Source organism: Myotis lucifugus, unplaced genomic scaffold, assembly GCF_000147115.1.
Source record: "Myotis lucifugus unplaced genomic scaffold, Myoluc2.0 scaffold_998, whole genome shotgun sequence".
Taxonomy (NCBI): Eukaryota; Metazoa; Chordata; class Mammalia; order Chiroptera; family Vespertilionidae; genus Myotis; species Myotis lucifugus.
Window position 1 is genome coordinate 90,690 of NW_005872046.1, and position 7,798 is coordinate 98,487.

A 7,798-nucleotide genomic window follows, 5' to 3' on the forward strand; every position below is an offset into this window, starting at 1 on the left:
CCTGCACTCCCCACACTGGGGATCCAGCCCACAACCTGGGGCCTGCTTGACCAGGAATTGAACTCCTGGTTCATAGGTCAACACTCAACCACTGAGCTATGCAGGTGGGGGCAATAAATTTGGTAGTTTTTTGTTAGTGCTTTGATGAAACAGAACTGTTAGAATTTTTTTTTTCCCTATAAAATATACGTAACCCCTAAAGGCATATGCCATTTAGCAAAATGTTAACTACTAATGTCAGGGAGAAGTAAAAATAGTATTTTGCTTATTTTGGGGGGTCATGAATTGCATTTTTGTCTCTCATAATAATTGAATTTCCTTTCATTGTACAACAAGGTAGTTAGATAGTCTTCTAGCGATATCTTTTGGCCAAGAGATAAAATGTTCTTTTTCTGCCAACCTTATTTCAGAAATGCAGATAATTAAAACCACTAACTTTATAACTCAGTCATCTAGGAATTTGCTCTTGGCTATGGATTCCTCGTGTGTATTTGTAACTTAGTATTTTGAGACATGTGCAATCCCTTATTTTTATTTTACTTATTTATTTATTTTAAAAATATTTTTATTGATTTCAGAGAGGAAGGGAGAGGGAGAAAGAGATAGAAACATCAATGATGAGAGAGAATCATTGATTGGCTGCCTCCTGCACACCCCACACTGGGGATCAAGCCAGCAACCCAGGCATGTCCTTTGGCTGGAATCAAACCTGGGACCCTTCAGTCCGCAGGCCGACACTGTATCCACTGAGCCAAACCGGCTAGGGCTCCCCTATTTTTAAATAGTGATAGAAGTAAAGCGGTGGGGGGGGGGGGGGAGGTTTTTTAAAGATCTAGAGAGTAGAGGCTTTGGCCAGCATACACTTTCACAAATAATTTTTTTTTTAAATATATTTTATTGATTCTTTACAGAGAGGAAGGGAGAGAGATAGAGAGCTAGAAACATCGATGAGAGAGAAACATTGATCAGCTGCCTCCTGCACATCTCCCACTGGGGATGTGCCCGCAACCCAGGTACATGCCCTTGACCGGAATCGAACCTGGGACCCTTGAGTCCGCAGGCCGACGCTCTATCCACTGAGCCAAACCGGTTTCGGCTCACAAATAATTTTTAGTATGTAATAATGGAAGAAAACAAAACATAGTTTTTGTACTTTTGCTTTCGAGGGTGGGATATTGCATTCTGTATCTTTAGGTTGATGTTTTGGTATAATATAACACATTTAATGAACATTAATTGGATAAATGTTGGCAAAATGAAACAATCTCTCATGTTTATTCTAGTTGATTTTCCCCTAAAATATTAAAGGGTTATACTATATGTATGGTTAAACAGCACTGTATTAAATAATACTGTAAAGTATGGTGTTTATTACCATGCTATCTTCTTAGCTAATGCAAATGACACCTGGAAAAATAGTAATACCTACTTATGTTTATGCTTGAAAAGCTGAAAGTATGATACAAACTGAACCACTCACTGTCCACCATCTTATGGGTAATGTGATAGCAGTCTAGGTCCAGATACGTTATTTCAGAATTGGTTGACATATGTGTCTTATTTTGTCCATTTTAGTGAGAGAAGGGGTGGGGCCAGCCTCTTTGGCCCCTGCTTTTCTTAGTGTTCTCTAGCAGCCGGATCTCCTTTTGGCAGATGTTGTCTATGGCATATGGAACACATTTTTGCTACCAACTCCTTCAATTGAGGGCAGATGTTCCATGTCCTTAAATATGCCTTTATGGAATCTCTTTGGATCACTGCTGAGACTCCAGTAGCAAACCTAACCACAGAACTGACCATAAAGGAAAAAAGAGAAAAGGCTTTGGGGTCTAGGATCCTTGCCTGTGTAAATCCCAAGAATGTTAACACCATGCTGATCTTGACTGATTCTTACCATGGGTGTTAACTTCTGGAATCTTCTTACTAGGGTTCAAATCTTACTGTGCCATTTTGAGTATATCAGCTTATCTAGGAAATAAATGTGTGAAACTGATGAACTAACACCTTTATCTAGTGTCAGCATAATACAAGTTATATTAGTATGTAATGAGCACCATAGTGTGGTTCATGTTTATTTTGCTATGGAGTTTAATTCCACATCTCTTTTAGTTGATCAGTCTCTTGGTTGTTTATTCCCAAGTAGTATTTCAAGAGTTGATGGCTTCAAAGTTTCAAAAGTCATTCTGCTCCTAAAGTAGCCAGGCATTGTGGCTCTGTGATGGATATGCGGCACAATTGTTACCAGGAAGGAGAGAAAGCCAGGTCTTGTCTTTTTGTGTTATTATCATTCTAAAATAAGATACAACTAGCAAATAAATCAAGCAAATCTAAGCAATGCAGATTACTACCTTGACAAGGAGACACAGTGGTTAAGTCATGAATATCCAGAAAGTTGTGGCTAATTATCATCCGCTCTTTAGGTCTGTTATGAAAGCAACAAAATCTTTTCTGATTTAATTATGTTCCATTGATAGTGCCTCCTGCAACCAAACCTTGACCTGATTCATAGGTAGAGGCTCAAATACTCAGCCACGCCTGCTAGGCTGAATTTTTATATAATAAGCTGTCCGGCCTGTGTAACTCAGTGGTTGAGCATTGATCTATGAATCAAGAGGTCACCCATTTGATTCCTGGTCAGGGCACATGGCCTGGGTTGTGGGCTCAATCCCCAGTAGGGGGCATGCAGGAGACAGCCAATCAATGAATCCCTCTCATCATTGATATTTCTAACTTTCTCTCCCTCTCCCTTCCTTTCTGAAATCAATTTAAAAAATTTTTTTAAAGTAGTAAAATACACTAAATCAAAGTAATGTAACTTGCATGTAGAAAGCTTAGAAACAGGAAAAAAGCTATAATCCTATCAAGAGGCAACCACCATGAATATATTGTTATATTTGTTTCCAGTATTTTTTTCTGCATGAAATAATGCAGTTGAAGTCCAATGGTTAAATTTTTTCTTCTCCTTTCGTCATTTAGTATATTATCAGCATTTAAAAAAATATATCTTTATTGATTTCAGAGAGAAAGGGAGAGGGAGAGATAGAAACATCAATGATGAGAGAGAATCATTGATTGGTTGCCTCCTGCACGTCCCCTAATGGGGATTAAGCCTGCAACCCAGGCACATGCCCTGGACCGGAATCGAACCCAGGACCCTTCAGTCCGCAGGCTGACACTACCACTGAGCCAAAACAGTTAAGGCAACATTTTTATTTGTTATTCAAAATTTGTAAAGATTTAAAAATATGTGCATAAATGAACATAATCTATTTTTTTTTATTTCAGTCTCTTAAAAGTTTTTATATGGTAGTGGACTTTTTTTTATATATATATAAATCTGGGTTCCCATGTCAGATTATTTTCTCAACACTGGAATTAGTCTTTTATTTCAAACTAAACATATTAGCATAACCAAAATACTTAGCATTTCCCTAAGGATTTCTAAATCTTTATCACTTTTGGAAACCTAATGTTTGTGGTACAGGTATTTTTTTTTTAGAAAGCCAGGTCCATTTCCTGCTCCCCAAATCAGAAACTAGAGTTTAATTACATTCTTTTTGGTACACACATCTTAATACTTTCTCAAAGATGGGGACTGAGCTGGCATATCAGTAGGTCTTCTTACTAATGACTGGATACTGGCCACCTCAGATTAAGTACTTGGTGTATTTTTAGCTACTATGGAAAAAAACAATTTAAAAATTTCTATTATTATATTAGTGCTTTAGTCTTGCTAAACTTTCCACATATTTTTGGTTACTAGACAAGAATTCCGAAGACAAATTTGATCCTATTTTCAATGATCCCAACACTTGTCTTTATTTTCTTTTTTTTTCCTTTACAGGGATGTTCAGATTGAACAGATTGTTATTTTTTAAAAAATATGTTTTTATTGTGTGTGTGTGTGTGTATTTTGTTTTGTTTTAAGAGAGAGGGAGAGGAAGGGAGTGGGAGAGAGAGAAAAAGAAGAAAAACCCCACATCAATGTGAGAGCGGAACATCAATCAGTTGTCCCCCGCATGCACCCTGACCAGGAATCAGACCCGAAACCTGGGCATGTGCCCTGACCAGGAATTGAATTGGCTGCATTTTGGCGCGTGGGACAATGCTCAGCCAACTGAGCCACACTGCCCAGGGTCCAGCACTCATCTTTCCTATGATGCTTCAGAAATCATAAAAATAGAATTTCTACATCAGAGTTTTTTCATCTGGATGGGCTGCAGTGCTCCCTTGATCCCATCTCCACATAATTTATATGCAACACATTGTTTTTATGTGCCTTGTTTTTGAAAGATGGTTCATAGCTTATCATCTCCTGGAAATTACATGCAACATATTTTTATATGCATTTTTCTGGAGAGATGGTTTTATTAGCTTTTATTAGAATTTACAGAAATGTAAGTCACGGCTTCTACTCCCCAATACAAAACCTAGTAAAAGAACCACACCACATTTTTTTAGACTTCGAAGGAATGAAATTGACAACTGTTCCTATAGTTAAGTAAAAAACTATTACTTAGAATTTGGATATTTCCTTATGTGCTTATCAGTGTAAGAATGGGTCTATTTGCCACGAGCGATAGACTGCCGTGTGCGGAAGAGATGTTCACACAGGGTCAGGCAGCGTGCCTGCCACAGAGTAAGTTCTTAAACATAGTAGTTATTGTTGTAGCGGTGAAGGGATTTGCATATCACTGTTACCCTTTTCCCTCCTGCCACTTGATTCATGTTATTTAGAGGAAAGAAATAGAAGTCCCCAGAAGTGGCCATCAAAATGCAAAAGCATTTCTTCCTGCTGGAGAAGATGTGCTGTTAATGAATTGGTTTCACTGTTCCCATGTGCTAGAGAATTACATTGTGGTTTGCAGCCAGACGCCGATGCCACAGCTATTTTCTTGTCCTTGCATAATGAGAGGGTTTTGGTGTTTCTGCTGTATTCTACACATTTACACTATGCAGCTCATTTTCATATCGTATTTCATATGCAACACCATTTTGTGGTGAGTTTTCTGTTAAAGAGCAAAAGTAGGAAGAATCAAGGCAGGAGGAAGTGGGGAGGACGAGACGGGGAAGCCCAGAGTTCATCCCAGCCGTGGAATTTTGGATGGAGTTGATAGTTGAGATTTAGAGAGAAAAGCATGTGTTATTTTCTTCTGTAGCTGCAAGGAGTAAGAACTTATTTGAAAGTTAATGCAGAATTTAATGGAGATTTGTCTACTAGGCAACACAGAAATTAAATTACCTTCTTTATTCACCTGATTCCATTTTCCAGGGACCCTCCCGGTGCACTATTAGATGTTAAACAAAAAATAAAAACAGGAACACAAAACCATAATGTTTAACTTTTCTCTTTTTATTTTTGTTTTTTGGTAATCTCCAACTAAGGATACTTTAAGAGAGAATAGAAGGGAGGGAGCAAAAGCGGGCAGGGAGCGGGGAAAAGAGGGAGTGGGTGGAGAAGAGAGGGGAGGGGAGAAGGAGAGAAACATCAATGTGAGAGAGACACATCGATTGGTTGTCTCCAGCACATGACCCACCGTGGCTGGGGATCAAACCTGCAACCCAGGTACGTGCCCTTGACCTGTCCTTGACCAGGAATCGATCCCAAGACCCTTTGGTGCACAGCTTACACTGGCCAGGCCTCCTTCTCTGTCTTTTTAAAATATTTTTTAAATATATGTTTTTATTGCCCTAGCTGGTTTGGCTCAGTGGATAGAGCGTCAGCCTGCGGACTGAAGGGTCCCAGGTTTGATTCCCATCAAGGGCACATACCCAGGAGGCAGCTAATCGATTATTCCCTCTCATCATTGATGTTTCTAACTCTCCCTCTCTTTTCCCCTCTGAAATCAATAAAAATATTAAAAAATGAAAACAAGTCAATGTTTCTCTTCCTCTCTCCTTTCTTTAATATATATATGTGTGTGTGTGTGTGTGTGTGTGTGTGTGTGTGTGTGTGTATATGCTTTTATTGATTTCAGAGAGGAAGGGAGAGGGAGAGAGAGATAGAAACATCAATCATGAGAGAGAATCACTGATAGGCTGCCTCCTACACGCCTCCCCACTGGGGATCGAGCCCACAATCTGGGCATGTGCCCTGACCAGGAATCAAACCAGTGACCTCCTGGTTCATAGGTCTAGGCTCAACTACTGAGTGACACCGGCTGGACTAAAAAAAAGGAATATTGATTATAAAATACACAGGGCAGACTAGCAATAGTAAGAAGCAAACTTTAATACATCATTCACAAAAGGGGAAAAATTTCTAAGTAGCAGTAGCCTCTGTGATTTCATCATTTTTGACAAAAACCCATAGATGCTGTTTTCTCTTTCTAAATTAATGGATCTAGATTGGCGGGAGTAGGCCTGTCAATTTCAAGTTAGTACTAAGAATTGTTTGAAATTGGAGAGGTGGTATATCAGTCCCATTAGTCTCAGGCATTATCTATGGTTCACCTCACTGTCAATGATTCTCACTTGGCAACAATTGAAGATCATCATTCAATTGTTCCTTAATTCTTGTTACTGCAGAGCAGTTACTCTCTCCAGCAGGATGCCAGACCGCCAGGGCGAGTAGGGTGCATACCAGGTAGACCTGGCCCTTCAGAGGGAAAAAGAGCTGCTGAAGATAAGCCTCAGGGAAGGAAATTGGGGAGAGGGAGGGAAGACTGTGAAGGGGGATCAACAGCCCTTACCCAGACTAGTATTACTTGATCCAATCTGTGAGGGATTTCTCTAGTGTTAGTCATCCAGGTTCCTGTGTCTCATAAGAAACAAACCAAATTAACTTTAAGATCTCCATTAGAATTGTGGAAAGTGTAAGCCATCTTTTCCTTATTCTTATTGACCAGAAGTTTACAATATGGGACTTGGAATATTTTTATGATTTTATCACTGTAAAACCTATAACTTCCCCCACTCCCAAAACACACACACACACACACACACACACACACACTAGACCAGAAGAGAAATATGTAAGGATTTAATGGGAGAGGAGAGTGGCTAATATTGGAAGGATTTGGTGCTGCAGAGGTGTCAATTTTGAGGAAGAGTGAATTAACTTGCGATGACTTTAGAACTCTCCTCCTAGGCAGTGTTTGTATGTCTAGTTTCTTGTGGGTACAGAATTGCTTATGCTTAGGAAGAGAAATATAATTTTGAAATTATTCATAAATTTACCTCAGAGGGAACAAAACATTTTTTTTTACAAAAGCACACCTACTGTTACGTTGATTTAAAATACCAATCTTGTAAAAATATGAGTTATTTCTCTATCCTAAAAATGAAGCATGTGGTTTGAAGACATTTTGGGGTGGGGGTGGGGGGGTTGGTCTTTTTTTTTTTTTTAAATTCAATTATAGTTTACATTTAATATTGTATTAGTTTCAGGTGTATGGTATAGTGGTTAATCATATACTTAACAAAGTTCCCTCTGAAGACAGTTCTGTTAAGTTTATTTTGGGATATTTACAAATACCCATTGCTGGATATTGAAAATGAAGAGCAGTTGTATAGAGAGCAGCCTAGATGGTTAGAACTAGGCTCAAGTCAAGTTCTAATTTGTTGTGTAGCCTGAGATAAGTAATTACCTCTTTGGGCCTTCGTTTACCTATAAAATAAAGTAGTAGTTAGGCTGCCTTTTCTGATTTTTAAAAATTTTAGTTCTATTATAAATCATTGATTTTTAAGAGAAAAGAGATCTCATTTTGTAATATTTTGAAGGATCTAATACACCTGTGTTATTATAAAATCGAATATCAACTCGTGCAATTTAATAATCATAACCCATCGTGGGGGA